The 14,378-nt window shown below is 39.5% G+C and overlaps 2 long non-coding RNA genes across 2 annotated transcripts; both read right to left on the bottom strand.

Moving 5' to 3' along the window:
• Positions 1–223: 223 nt before the first annotated feature.
• Positions 224–2,740, bottom strand: LOC148079879 (uncharacterized). Its single transcript, XR_015711377.1, has 3 exons — positions 2,607–2,740; positions 2,318–2,534; positions 224–363 (listed from the first exon to the last, which is right to left on the bottom strand). It is a non-coding gene; the product is annotated as an uncharacterized LOC148079879 (long non-coding RNA).
• A 3,914-nt stretch (positions 2,741–6,654) lies between these two features.
• LOC148079878 (uncharacterized) lies at positions 6,655–8,485 on the bottom strand. The gene is made up of 3 exons (XR_015711376.1): positions 8,307–8,485; positions 6,923–7,122; positions 6,655–6,846 (listed from the first exon to the last, which is right to left on the bottom strand). It is a non-coding gene; the product is annotated as an uncharacterized LOC148079878 (long non-coding RNA).
• Positions 8,486–14,378: the final 5,893 nt, after the last annotated feature.

Here is a 14,378-nt window from a genome sequence, read left to right as displayed (position 1 = left end):
ACTGGAAGGGCAGTCAAAAGTGGAGAGACACATCTTCCCTTACGTTTCTCCCTGTTCTTCCACCTCTCCATTTCCACCCTATGAGACTGCAAATTAGATGCATGTTGCGTCATTTATATTTTTGGCCTCCACAACTTTCTTTATTTTGTTTTAATAGGTGTAAAAAAAATAATAGTTAAAATATCTCACCTTCCTTCTGCTTCTTTCTGAGTCTGCATATTCAATAACACTGGCATCATGCATCTCTTGATAGGTTAGAGAAAAGTCATCGAGACGTGTAGGTCTCTTCCTTTGGAACTTTATTCTCTTCAGGTACCACTGACTTTTCTCCATGATGCCCTGTGTGTTATCTTCAGTGATGTTCTAAAATAAAATGAATTCATTTAAAATCTATTGACTACTATCAAGTGCTTATTGTAGTACTGTACTTGTTTTTGTAATTGACAAATTTTCATGTGTTTTTTACTAGGGTGTCGTAAGCCGGGCCGCGGCCATGACGACCAAGATCCCCTTTATAAAATTTAAGAGATTATATGTATTTTTGCATGTACTTCAAATCCTAAGCAGTGACGATACCTAAAATATATATATATATATATATATATTTATATATATATATATAGTGAAGAAAAAAAGTATTTGAACACCCTGCTATTTTGTAAGTTCTCCCACTTAGAAATCATGGAGGGGTCTGAAATTTTCATGGTAGGTGCATGTCCACTGTGTGAGAGATAATCTAAAAAGGGAAATCCAGAAATCAAAATCTATGATTTTTTAACAATTTATTCGTGTGATACAGCAGAAAATAAGTATTTGAACACCAACGTTAATATTTGGTAGAGTAGCCTTTGTTTGCAATTACAGAGGTCAAACGTTTCCTGTAGTTCTTCACCAGGTTTGCACAGACTGCAGGAGGGATTTTGGCCCAATCCTCCACACAGATCTTCTCTAGATCAGTCAGGTTTCTGGGCTGTCGCTGACAAACACGGAGTTTCAGCTCCCTCCAAAGATTTTCAATTTTTTTGGATTTAGGACTGGAGACTGGCTAGGCCACTCAAGAACCTTGATATGCTTCTTACAAAGCCACTCATTGGTTTTCCTGGCTGTGTGCTTTGGGTCATTGTCATGTTGGAAGATCCAGCCACGACTCATCTTCAATGATCTGACTGAAAGAGGTTGTTCCCCAAAATCTCACAATACATGGCTGCAGTCATCCTCTCCTTAATACAGTACAGTCGTCCTGTCCCATGAGCAGAAAAACACCCCCAAAGCATGATGCTACCACCCCCATGCTTCACAGTAGGGATGGTGTTCTTGGGATGGTACGCATCATTCTTCTTCCTTCAAACACGCTTAGTGGAATTATGACCAAAAAGGTCCATTTTGGTCTCATCTGACCACAAAACTTTCTCCCATGACTCCTCTGGATCATCCAAATGTTCATTGGCAAACTTAAGACGGGCCTTAACATGTGCTGGTTTAAGCAGGGGAACCTTCCGTGCCATGCATGATTTCAAACCATGACGTCTTAGTGTATTACCAACAGTGACCATGGAAACGGTGGTCCCAGCTCTTTTCAGGTCATTGACCAAGTGTAGTTCTGGGCTGATTCCTCACCTTTCTTAGCATCATTGAGACCCCACAAGGTGATATCTTGCACAGGGCTCCACTCCGATTGAGATTGACCGTCATGTTTAGCTTCTTCCATTTTGTAATGATTGCTCCAACAGTGGACCTTTTTTCACCAAGCTGCTTGGCAATTTCTCCATAGCCCTTTCCAGCCTTGTGGAGTTGTACAATTTGGTCTCTGGTGTCTTTGGACAGCTCTTTGCTCTTAGCCATGCTGAATGTTTGGGTCTTACTGATTGTATGGGGTGGACAGGTGTCTTTATGCAGCTAACCACCTCACACAGGTCCATCTGATTCAGGATAATACAGTGGAGTGGAGGAGGACTTTTAAAGGCAGACTAACAGGTCTTTGAGGGTCAAAATTCTAGCTGATAGACAGGTGTTCAAATACTTATTTTCAGCTGTATCACACGAATAAATTGTTAAAAAATCATAGATTGTGATTTCTGGATTTTTCTTTTTAGATTATCTCTCACACAGTGGACATACACCTACCATGAACATTTCAGACCCCTCCATGATTTCTAAGTGGGAGAACTTGCAAAATAGCAGGGTGTTCAAATGCTTATTTTCTTCACTGTATATATAAAACAAAGTGATTTAAAATTAATTACAACTAATTATGTTCATTTATAAACCTACAAAATAAAAACGGATGAAAGTCAATGCTCGGGAATTGAAACATTACCTCATAGTCCTCATTCAGTGCATCATTACCATCATCACCATCTACTGTAATGGTGCACTTTACTTTCATCATCTCGTGCAGGTGGTTCAGGTGCTTCTCAAACCTTTGCTTGGGCTTAGAAAGACAACTGCTGTACTAAGAAGGGCATCCATCATATCCTTTAAAGTTGTACAGCAAACCGAAAACATGCATGGCCAGTTTGTAATGTTATGGAATTCTGCGATAGAGATAAACGGGTAAGCATTACAACATTTAGAAATAAAACAACCATTTTATTTAAGGCACTTACTGTTTCTTGCAGAGATCCTTAGCGTTTTTCATGAGGTAACTCATGCAGCGGTGTAGAACTGGCAGGTCAAAGTTGCATCCCTTCTGCTGTCCACCCACCAGTACAAAGTACTGATGAAGGAGGTCTTCCAGACTAGCTCGACAACATGTTGTGGAAATGGATCGCATTAAAACGAGCGAACCATCACACATGATCATTGCTGGCCTATTTAATGCTCAATTTCCAAACATTTTGATGTGCTCCGTTTGGAAAGACTGAAGAAAATATGTCACGGACGCTGTGGTGTGATCACAGGTAACATACGACGCCACAGGTAGTGGAGATCTCCCCTTCATTGGATTTCCCACCACTAGTTCATATACTGTCCAAATAACTGATATCCTGCTTGCAACGACTGTGGAATATGCTAATGGTCTTTTTTGACCACAGCATAATTCCCCTTAGGGCGCATGATTACCCGTTGCAGTACATGATTTTCTGATTCATTGGGTGTATTGACAATGTCAAACAGACTCATGAATTAATTTCAATGTGGTCTTTGACCTTTCTTGTTCTCCCAAAGAATGGACTTCAAAACTTTTGTGGGAGCCTTGTCTCTGCACCCTGATTCTACCACAACTTTTGAAAGTTTTTGCAGAGACTCCAAAAAAATGGTCCGAGGGAGCTGTGAGTGCAGCTTTTTTGCTAATAGTTTTCTGCCATCAGCTCCTACAGGACGTCTTTTGATTTTGTCTCTATGATGGCAAATGTCTCCTCCTCTAAAAACCATATCAGCTTTGAGATTCTGTTCACTTTTTACTTTCACCTCCACTTTCAGAGGGCAAGATTCAAAGGAACAATATCCTGAGGTGTGAAAGGCATGACCAGATGAAAATGAATTTTCTGTTCTTAGATTGTGGCCTTTAAAAGAAATGCTGCAGATTGTATTTATTGAGTTGATTCCTTGTGAAATTATATTTGTCCATTGCAGACTTCTGAAAAATCTTCCTGATTGTGTTTTTTTTTAATTCGATCCATTAACTCTTGAAATGTATTAATACATACTTGCCTTTAACATAAAATGATGTTATACTGTAAGTCAATTACTGTATGAATCACTTTTTTTTTGTCAGTCAGGATGTGCATCTCCACTTACCTTTCCAAAGACATGAAATGTGCATATTCTGAAATTACATCAATTAAAGATGCTTTGTTAGAAATAATCCACATGCAATCTTGACATTTTTGCTCTTCTTTGACCTGTGTACCTTTTGACATCGAAACAAAAAGGCCCTTTCTTATATGAAAGATTGACTCGGATTGTTGTTGGTATATTTACATTTTTATTTCATTTTGTCTAAATTTTGGTTTAATGTTTGTGGGAGTAAGCCAAACAGTTAAGTTGTCCATATTCATAAAAAACTTTTTTTTTTGTTTTCTCATACTCATTATATATTTAGAAATAATCGTATATCTAGGAAAAATAAACACACATTTCCCACTCTTGTATTTGTTCAAAAAGTTAATTTTTGTCCTCTCCAACCGTTTTAATTGTCATGCAATTTGACCCCCTCTTACACCACATGTCACACTTGACATTTCTCACGCTTATTTACTTATATTTACCCATTGAATACTATATTTTTAGAATTAATGATAATAAACTTAAATCAACCAATCACATAAGCCATCACGCAATATTAACCAATCAGAAGCAAGTCATCGTTACAGTCAGTTCACCATCTACTTACACAGGCAGAAACTGTGGAATTTAACATCATAGAACTAAACATCATATTGCTGTCAATCTATCAGTTGTTAGTTTCTCCTGCCATCAGCTGTACGTTAATTTAGAAAGTTATGGCTAAACTGTGTAATAAATTCCCATGCCGAACAGGAGGAAATAAACCTCAGAATTTCAAAATAAGAGGATCAGCCAAACGCTGCCTTCAATATCACGGTAAATGTTCTAAATGCACGTCTGTTAATGTTTTTTTTATTATTAATTAGTTCATTAATTTTGCAATATATCTGGTTGTTAAAAACTAATTAAGAAAAGCGCACTATGAATATGAATTAAAATTGATTAAATAAAATGGTAAGTAATTTATATTTATAGAGTGCATTTCCCGACAAGGGTCACAAAGCGCTTAAACAATCAAAACAATACTCAATAAAATATATACTTAAAAGTCAAGATAACACTGAGAACGTCCAGAAAATCATGGCAAAGCCTGCACGAATAAAAATGTCTTAAGATGTTTCTTGAAGGCAGTTTTCAAAAGGTTTTCATATTTAAATCATTGAATAATAATTAATAATACATTTTCATAGCATTTGAAATTAGAATCAATGATTACCCGATTTAACAATCATCCCCTCCCTCTCAAATCTTGCGCTCGTCATTCACCAAAACTTTGTATCCTTAAATATTTCGATTAGCATCCTGTCCATCCTAGTAAATATCAGTTACATTATTACTATAACAGCAAGTTTCATTTATCAGACCAACCTTTCTTTTTTTCCATCATGTCAATCGTAATTCAGGTCTAACTGTTTCACAAAATAACTTAGAAGGGTAAATGCAATTGAGCCTGCCTACAGCGGAAAAAAATCTGTGAATATCTCCAAAAACTTTTCATAAAGTTCAGTTAATTACCTTTACATATTGACCCACATACTTATAAAGTCAGATCTTTGTCAACTATTATATATTTTTGTTTTTTTACATCAATTAAAATATATCGTGCTTGATTAACAGTGACATCAATACACTTTACTAAATTGACAATAAAACCATATTTTTACACTAAAAATACTTGAAACTTTGTTCACTTATACTTCAAAACCTGCTGGACATGAAAGTAAAGTCAGATCTTTGTCAACTATTAAGGTTTTCTGATGATGATAATAAAAATATATTGTGCTTGAATAACAGTGGCAATAATGCGTGACTTCTCTCTCACTACCGTAAGCCATGATGTTTGAAAGTTGCGGCTCGATCGCGGCCCACTTGACCGCAGTCCATTCGACGCTAAATTGAGTGCGCATAATGGCAGAACATTACGGTAGCACTCAATCTAGTAGAAGAAACGATAGATCATAACTCACTATATTCTGCATTGAATGAGTATTGATGTAACACGAGGAAAAAACGTTTGAATTCACATAAAACCTAAAACGATTACTTTTGTGCATCTTTATTATTCGTTAGAGTTCGTACCGTAATGTCCTGCCATTATGCGCACTCTAAATTTAGCGTCGGATGGCTTGGCTGTGATCGCGGATAGTTTTACTTCAGTGTAATACTGATGACGCAGGCAAGTAAACCAATTAAATATATTTCTCTCATTAATATTTTTCATTATAGTGCTTTTAAATATTATATCGTACTTATATTCATACGGCCTTGGTCGAAAAAGATGCGCCCAGTGTCAAGAACTATATCCTTCCCGTAGTGGTTCTGACTACTATAGGAAATAAATGTGGTTGAGGTTAAAGATTTTAGTGAAAGAAAACTTTTAACGGGGAGCGCCACAGTGTGGCTATAAAATGCATTACAGCCTCACCCGTTTTCATGTAGCATTGGTGGTTCAGTGGTAGAATTCTCGCCTGCCACGCGGGAGGCCCGGGTTCGATTCCCGGCCAATGCATCATCCTTTTTAATTTTTTTAAAGCTGTGTCCGTATACAATTTATTTTTTCTTTGTAACGCCAACGTTGTTTTGAATGTTGTAGTCATTTAAATTTTAAAAGACATAAGAACTTTAAACGGGAATAAAATAAAAATTTGCAAACCTCTGTAAATAATGACTTTAACGTTCAAACCATGATAAAATCAAAACTACAGTAAAATGTTTCCAAATTCATCCATATGATAGATAAAACCTTCATCTTTATTAATATATAGTTTGTTTGTGTCTGTGATTTTAAGTTAAGTGTTGAAGGTTACGATTTTAACAAATCTATGTAAGTGAACTTAACGCTTTTGAATTTCCATTTTGTGTATGAACCTTTCGAAAACAACGTACAACAACTTCAATTTTGTTATATGATGACAAAAAAGTAACTTTGTTAAACTCAACAGTATTTTGCTGAAATCGGCTCATGAACTTATTGAGCAACAAGTTGTTTCTGGACGACCACCAGGGTATTTTAACCCAAATTGCACCATCTAATACATTCTACTCAGACAAGAAACTCACCAGGATCCAGGTTATGGTCCTGCACCTCCTCCCAGCAGCTCCCACCGGAGGTCCCGGCTGTGAAATAATAAAACATGGAACATATTCATATCCATATACCAGAACTGCAGGCACGCGCTCCAGCGGAAATTACCTTGAGCCACCTTTAAATCCTCCACATCAAATCTGGGCGTTGGGTTGAAACAGAAGCGACGGGCTTTGAAGACGTCTCAGGGGTGAAGAGCGCATATTAACCAGATACTCTAATGACACGTTTGGTTCTCCTTCGAGCTTCACTCATTTCTTCAACGCGCCGTTTGAAGTAGTGACGAGCACAAGAAACATCCTGACTTTCTGGAGAAAAAAAAAAAAATCTTCTATTAATTCTATCAGTGCAAGGAAGGAAACTTTTACAAAGTGTATGCATGAAGACATTTTTTCATTTGTGCAGATTTAAAATGCATTAAAATTGAAACGCTATTAGGAACTTCTGCTTTAAAAGGGATCTTGGCAAAGTCGGATTATTAATTAAAATTTAATTAAACTAATCCTCCTTGTGACTGTTAAATATCTGCATCACTTTTGATTTAAATATCTTTCTATGTGCATTATATCGTAAATATTAATTAAATTCAAGTTCCTATAAATCATCTGTTTTACTTGTTGTATTGGAAACAGGGCAAGTGACGGTACATTTTTAACATACATAAAATCTGGATTCATTTATGAAGCAAATCATTTAGAAATGTTTAGTTTCTAACTAATTATCTGAATTTTTACTTTTATACCATTCACCATTTTGTCTAACTCAGCCACACTTCATAATAATAATCTATATTTTGAGTAAAAAACTCTAATGCAATCATTATGCATTAATAAAAGATAATTAAGAATGAAGGCATAATAAAGGAAATACGAATGCTCATAAAAAGTCTGATAATAGATTTTAATATAATGCATGTTTCAAATATTATATAAAAAGTCTAACCACGTCCTTGTTCAAAACGCTATCAAAGCGTAGAGTGTTGTGGAGCGAACTCTGGTGGTTAATGAACACATTGCAATATTACCTCGAACAAAATTAATGTTTTAATCAAAACTCCCGAAATTATATTGTATTTAACACAAACTTTGACACACACGTTCCCTTCCTTTTAGTGGTTTGGTCTCCAATAGGTCATAAATAAGAATGCGCCTGAAAATTGTGTCGAAATAAGACGTTTTTAATTCCAATTAACGGTGAGCGCACCCTCTAGGAATTATATAGTACTACAGCCCCGTTCGTCTCCATGTAGCATTGGTGGTTCAGTGGTAGAATTCTCGCCTGCCACGCGGGAGGCCCGGGTTCGATTCCCGGCCAATGCATCATCCTTTTCTTTTTTCGATCACTACGAGGTAGATACTAATAGAGTTGTTGGTAATACATTTAAAGCCTTCGCTCACCGTAAGTCATTTATTTATAATCATACGAGCTCATAGAATCATTAAGCAGAACACAAGGGAATTTAAACCGTATAAATAGGATACGAGAAACTCACCCGGATCCAGGTGACTGTCCTGGTCTGAAGTCCCAGCCGTAAATGATACCTCACTTGAATGGAGAAATGACCTTGAATGTGACGAATAGAAACTGTTCTTTTCCTTCCTTCACGTGGATTCAAGGACTAGTTCCATCATGAAGTCAAGTGTTGTCGATATTTTCTATCCATGATGTTCACTTGTGTTAAAAGGCGTTATAGCGCCACTGGTCGGAATTAGTATTGCATCTGTTCCGTAGTGGTTTAGGGAAACAATCGTCTAACAGACAAACAGCCAATCAGAATGGAATAGACTAAAAGCCATCTAGAATTCTCCATCTTAACACCTGGTGGTCAACTGTTGAAGTATTTAATGTTGGAAGAATAAAGACCCTGGTTCGATTCCTGGCCGATGCACACAACTTTTTTTCTTTCCAGTTAAATGTATCACGATGTGAAGTATTAAAAGCCTTTAATGTTAAAAGCATAAAACCACACATTTTCTTTTTTATATTTTTCTTTACGGTTGAATGGAAAGTTGTGAAAGGTTTTAAATTGATTGTTATTTCATGATTCTAGAGAATTTAATAATGCACTTCAATGATCAACACTATTTTCCTATTTATTGATAGTTTAAAGTATTAATTAATTAAAATACTCATTCGAGTTGTGACAATATTTATTTTTATTAAATAGTCAAAACAACAAAAAGGCACAACTTCACTTTTTTGTCCTTTCCCCTCCTCTCCTTTTCCATCAAATAAGAGGGTTTTTTTAAATGCTTCCCGCATCTTTTCAGTCATTCCCTTGTCTTTTCACAAGGCGAGCACTTTTGCAGGACAATAAACGTACTTCCCGATTACCTCAGGGAATGCGGCATGGACGTGAGGACTGTCTGGACCTTGTTTCAGTGGCTTGAAACAGAAACTGCAGTTGCGCACTTTGGGTGGTGGCTCCGGTTCTACCCCCTTTTTATTTCGGTTTTCATCCTGAACTTTGTTTGCCGTCTGATCAAGTTCTCTCTGCAAAAAACTCATCGAACTCCATCCTGGTGTTGGTGAGCCCTTCTGCCAGGGAACAACTTGAATACTTTATGCGAGCAGTAGAAGTACCTGACAGGGCCAAGCTGGTAAAATTGGTGGTTGGCCACAAGAAAGACAGGTTTTTGTTTTTCTTTTGTGGACGCTGCAGATGTCGCTTAAGTTTCTGCTCCATTACTCCTTCCACTTATGCGAGCAATTGTTTCTTCCAAGGGGGCTAGAACAGTCTGACCGGGAGGTTGCTGAAGCTGAACTGGGGGAATCTGGATCTCAACGACGGGAACTGTCTTTGTCTGGCTTCCCTTATTCAGGGAGTACAGCACAGTTGCTGCTGCTCCTGCACTTTGAGTGGTGTTCATGCTGGACCTCGTGTTAAGGAGCTTGGAGAGATGTTTCACATACTGCACAATGTGAAAGCACGTTGTTGGATGCAGCATGCTTGTTGGATCTCTACAAGAGTCATGGACCAGTCTGCTGTATTCCTGGTCCACGAGCTTCACTATGTCCTTTTGTCCACGATGCTTGTTCAGAAGACCGTCAATTACAGTCTTCATTTTGGCAGTCCAGTGTTTGTGGTCCAGAACAAACACCCTTCCTCTTGTCTTTATGGGTCCAGGTCTGGCAGCAGTTGGTGATGTCAGGACCAGTGGAGTTGTAAGTGCTTTACACAAATAGAAAAAAGGTTATATAAACAAAGAAATAATAAAAACACCTCCGTAATTTTTTCAGACACTAGATGAGATGCTTACAAGGCTTGACTAAGGTTGCAGAAGGTTCCGTGAACTGAATGGTTGGGATGGCCGGTGGAGGTGAAGGAAGCGTAAGACTAGTTGGTGCTTTTCCAGGTCCAAGGGAACAGGCCTACAGCCGGGCTCCACATACTCCAGTCCAAACTTTTCCCCAGTGTCTTTTCCTAACATCCAGCGCTCGATATTTCTTCTCTTTGAAAATCCTTTCGTGGACTGCGTTCAAGTCAGCAATCAACACTGGATCAAATTCGGCTGGAGGTTTTACACCTGGCTACTTAGGGTCCACCATCCTCTTGTAATTCCACCTTGCCACCCAAGTCAATCCCTGAGCCTGAAACAACTCAGGAGAAACACCCATTTGGCCTGATGGGGATCCAAACCAGGAATTTTGCTCCTTCTCCTGGAACATGATTGAGCTGCACTGATCCACCATGCCGATGAGGGATCGCTCAATCAATTTCAGGGTCACTGAGGCAACCACGCAGGATGTGCACTCGCTGAAGCCTCCAGGCTTTGGGCATTGAGGGCTTGAACAGTGCCACACTGTTTGGATCTTTGGACAGGTGAAACTAATGAAGGACACTCTCACGACAAGCTCCATTGGCAACGGGATCTTTATCCAGCAGTCCTCACGGATGTGGGGTTTGCCGTTTCAATGCCACAAAAGCTGTAGGCATCCTTCAGTCGCTTTAAATCATCCTGATCCACCACAGAGAAGGCAGCAGAGAGGTACTGGGCAAACGAACTGTAGAGCGGGTGATGCTCAGAGACACTCTCGGAGGAACCGCCTCATGCAGTGGAACAAATCCAGCTTGGTGGTAATGGACTTGTTGAAGTGTTCTTGTGAAGCACAATTTGTTCTGGAGATCCTCAGAAGTGGCCCAGGCAACCATCGCGTCCGTTGTTTTCCAGGCCTCCCAGTTCAGATGCCATTCAGCGTCAGCTTCTGCCACTTTGAAATGTATTGTAAGAAACGCATAACATAGATGGATTCATAAAAATATAGTTTCTTACCCATCTACCCACTGATACTTGGTGGTTTGGATTCCAGCGATTCTGTACCGCCTGTCCAGTCCAGAGTACAAAGGCCGCAAGGACTGATTGCATCAACGATGATTTCAGCTTTCATTCATCACAGCATATGATGACATTGCCTTTCTCGTGTGGTCCGAGCGAAAAGCCTTTCCAAAAGTTCCCTGATTCAGCAATTTGATGCTGGCCTCCTGTTCCTTCAATTGGTACAGGAGACAGTCAGTCAGGTAGTGACCAGAGACTGTGATCCCATTCCAGCCATGAGAGGTGGTTTCCTTTCTCAGGAACTGGGTGAGTGTGGTCTCTCTGTACTCTCCCGTCTCTCTGTCAAGAATGTTCTGGCAGCTCAGAAGGTAGGCAAGGTCGGCTCTTTCATACTTCAGATGCATCACCTCCATTATTTGGTTTGCCACCTCTACAGGTGAGCGGTTGGTGCGCCTGAGTTCATCAACAGGTCTTGGAAACGGCAAGTCATCACAGCCGGCAGAATTTGTAAATCTCTTTGCATACCATCTCTTCTTGCAGATTTTGTCCGTTGACACAGTGCAAGGGAGTCTTTAATTGTTTCTCATCCTCTCCATGAGTGCATTGCTTTCCAGGTTCCATATAAAAAAGGGATGGAGCTGGAAAATTGTAGGCGATGGAAGCTCAGAAACGCTCTCAATGAGCTCCGGTTGAGGAGGTAACCGCAACAATGAAATTGTCTTCATCGGGTTGCTGACAGGTGTCGACCCAGTCCAGAGACCCAAGGCTTCCAGCTCTGTCTTCATCCAGACTTTCTGCTGGTGTGAACAGGTCCAGGGGCCAATGTCCTGAGTATGACCAAAAGGCTTTGGCTGAGGACGTGGTCGAATGGCAATGGCTGACCTGGACAAACATAACGACAGATTAGTTACCATAAAATTTGATGATAATATGTCCAACTTACTTTTCAGAGGGCTTTGGCTGGTTGCTGTCTGTTCAACAGCCTGGTGAGTTGGTGCACTGGTTTCTGAAATAGTGTGGCATGAGCAACAGGTAAATCAAGTGACATGTTTCAATTTGTGATGAACTTTCTGAAATACAATAACAACATAACTTAAGAATGAAATATATTATGACTTTAAAAAGATGGCTATGCTTGTTAATGTGAGAAATGGATAACATGCCCACCTGGTAGAGGGGGCGGAAGTTTCAGCTTCTGAAATTCCTTCTGGTAGCAGAAACATCAGCTCCTTGGGAATGGGAATGGTTTGCTTCGTTGGTGCCTCTTTTTCCTCTAATAATAAACATGAAAGTTTCGATATAACTGAAAAAAAAAAAAAAAAAACTTTAATGTAATAATTCACCCTTTAACTGTTGCATCTCTTCTGGGTCCCCAGATGTGGCACAGGCAACCATCGCGTCTGTAGTTTTCCAGGCCTCCCAGTTCAGATCCTATCCAGCATCAGGTTCTGCCACTTTGAAAGCTGCACAGCAATCCCTAAAAATAAAATGTATTGTAAGAAACTCATAACATAGATGGATGCATAAAAATATAATTTCTTACCAATCTACCCACTGATACTTGGGGTTTTGGATCCCAGCCATTCTGTACCGCCTGTCCAGTCCAGAGTACAAAGGCCGCATGGACCTTTGTGTCTCAGATTGCAAAATCAACGATGACAGGATCATCCAGCTTTCATTCATCACAACATATTATGACATTGCTTTCCTTGTGTGGTCCGAGCGAAAAGCCTTTCCAAAAGTTCCCTGATTCAGCAATTTGATGCTGGCCTCCTGTTCCTTGAATTGGTACAGGAGACAGTCAGTCAGGTAGTGACCGGAGACTGTGATCCCATTCCAACCATGAGAGTTGGTTTCCTTTCTCAGGAACTAGGTGAGGGCGGTCTGTCCGTTCTCTTCGTCAAGAACGTTCTGGCAGCTCAGAAGGTAGGCAAGGTGGGCCTTTTTATACTTCAGATGCATCACCTCCATTATTTAGTTTTCCACCTCTACAGGTGAGTGGCCGGTGCGCCTGATTTCATCAATCACGGTCTTGGAAACAACTTTCTTGTAAGTCATCACAGCCTGCAGAATTTGTAAATCTCTTTGCATACCATCTCTTCTTGCAGGTCTTGCAGCACAGCCTACAGCTGCCAACAACCACACAGGGCCTGCCGACTCCTGAGGGGACAATGTGTCCGTTGACACAGCCGTCGATACATGGGAGTCTGTAATTGTTCCTCATCCTCTCCATGAGTGCATCGCTTTCCGGCTTCCATATAAAAAAGGGATGGAGCTGGAAAAATGTAGGCAATGGAAGCTCGGAAACACCGTCAATGATCTCCGGTTGAGGAGGTAACCGCAACAATGAAATTGTCTTCATCGGGTTGCTGACAGGCGTCAACCCAGGCCAGAGACCCAAGGCTTTCAGCTCTGTCTTCATCCAGACTTTGTGCTGGTGTGAACAGGTCCAGGGGCCAATGTCCTGAGTTTAACCAAGAGGCTTTGGCTGAGGACGTGGTCGAACAGGTGGCAATCGCTGACTTGGACAAACATTACAACAGATTAGTTACCATAAAATTTGATGATAAAAAATATGAAGATAATAATATGTCCAAACTACTACTTTTCAGAGGGCTTTGGCTGGTTGCTGTCTGTTCAACAGCCCGGGGAGTTGGTGCACTGGTTTCTGAAATAGTGTGGCATGAGCAGCAGGTAAATCAAGTGATATGTTTCAATTTGTGATGAACTTTCTGAAATACAATAACAACATAACTTATTAAGAATGGAATACACTATTCTGATTAGGACTTTAAAAAGATGGCTACGCTTGTTAATGTGAGAAATGGATAACATGCCCACCTGGTAGAGGGGCGGAAGTTTCAGCTTCTGAAATTCCTTCTGGTTACAGAAACATCAGCTCCTTGGGAATGGGAATGGTTTTCTTCGTTGGTGCCTCTTTTTTCCTCTGTAGGTAATAAGACAAAAATAAACATGACAGTTTCGATATAACTAAGAAAAAAAAAACTTTAATGTAATAATTCAACCTTGAACTGTTGCATCTCTTCTGGGGCTGGACATGTTGTGGCTACTAGAATAGAAATGTCAGTAAGTTACATGTACAAGGAATTCACCGTTTTTAGTAATGTAAACTGTGTTATCTAGGCAACCATTGTGGCAGTGTTTTATTTCCATTATTATTATTATTATATTATACATAATAAATATATTGTTTTGTTTAAAATTGTAATTGTTAAACTACTGGCACTGCCCTCAATAGATATTAAATAAAAAAGAACACGAATCTT

Source organism: Callionymus lyra, chromosome 5 (assembly GCF_982586985.1).
Source record: "Callionymus lyra chromosome 5, fCalLyr1.hap1.1, whole genome shotgun sequence".
Lineage (NCBI taxonomy): Eukaryota > Metazoa > Chordata > Actinopteri > Syngnathiformes > Callionymidae > Callionymus > Callionymus lyra.
Note: the sequence above shows the minus strand (reverse complement) of the source record. Positions and strands in the feature narration are given on the sequence as shown.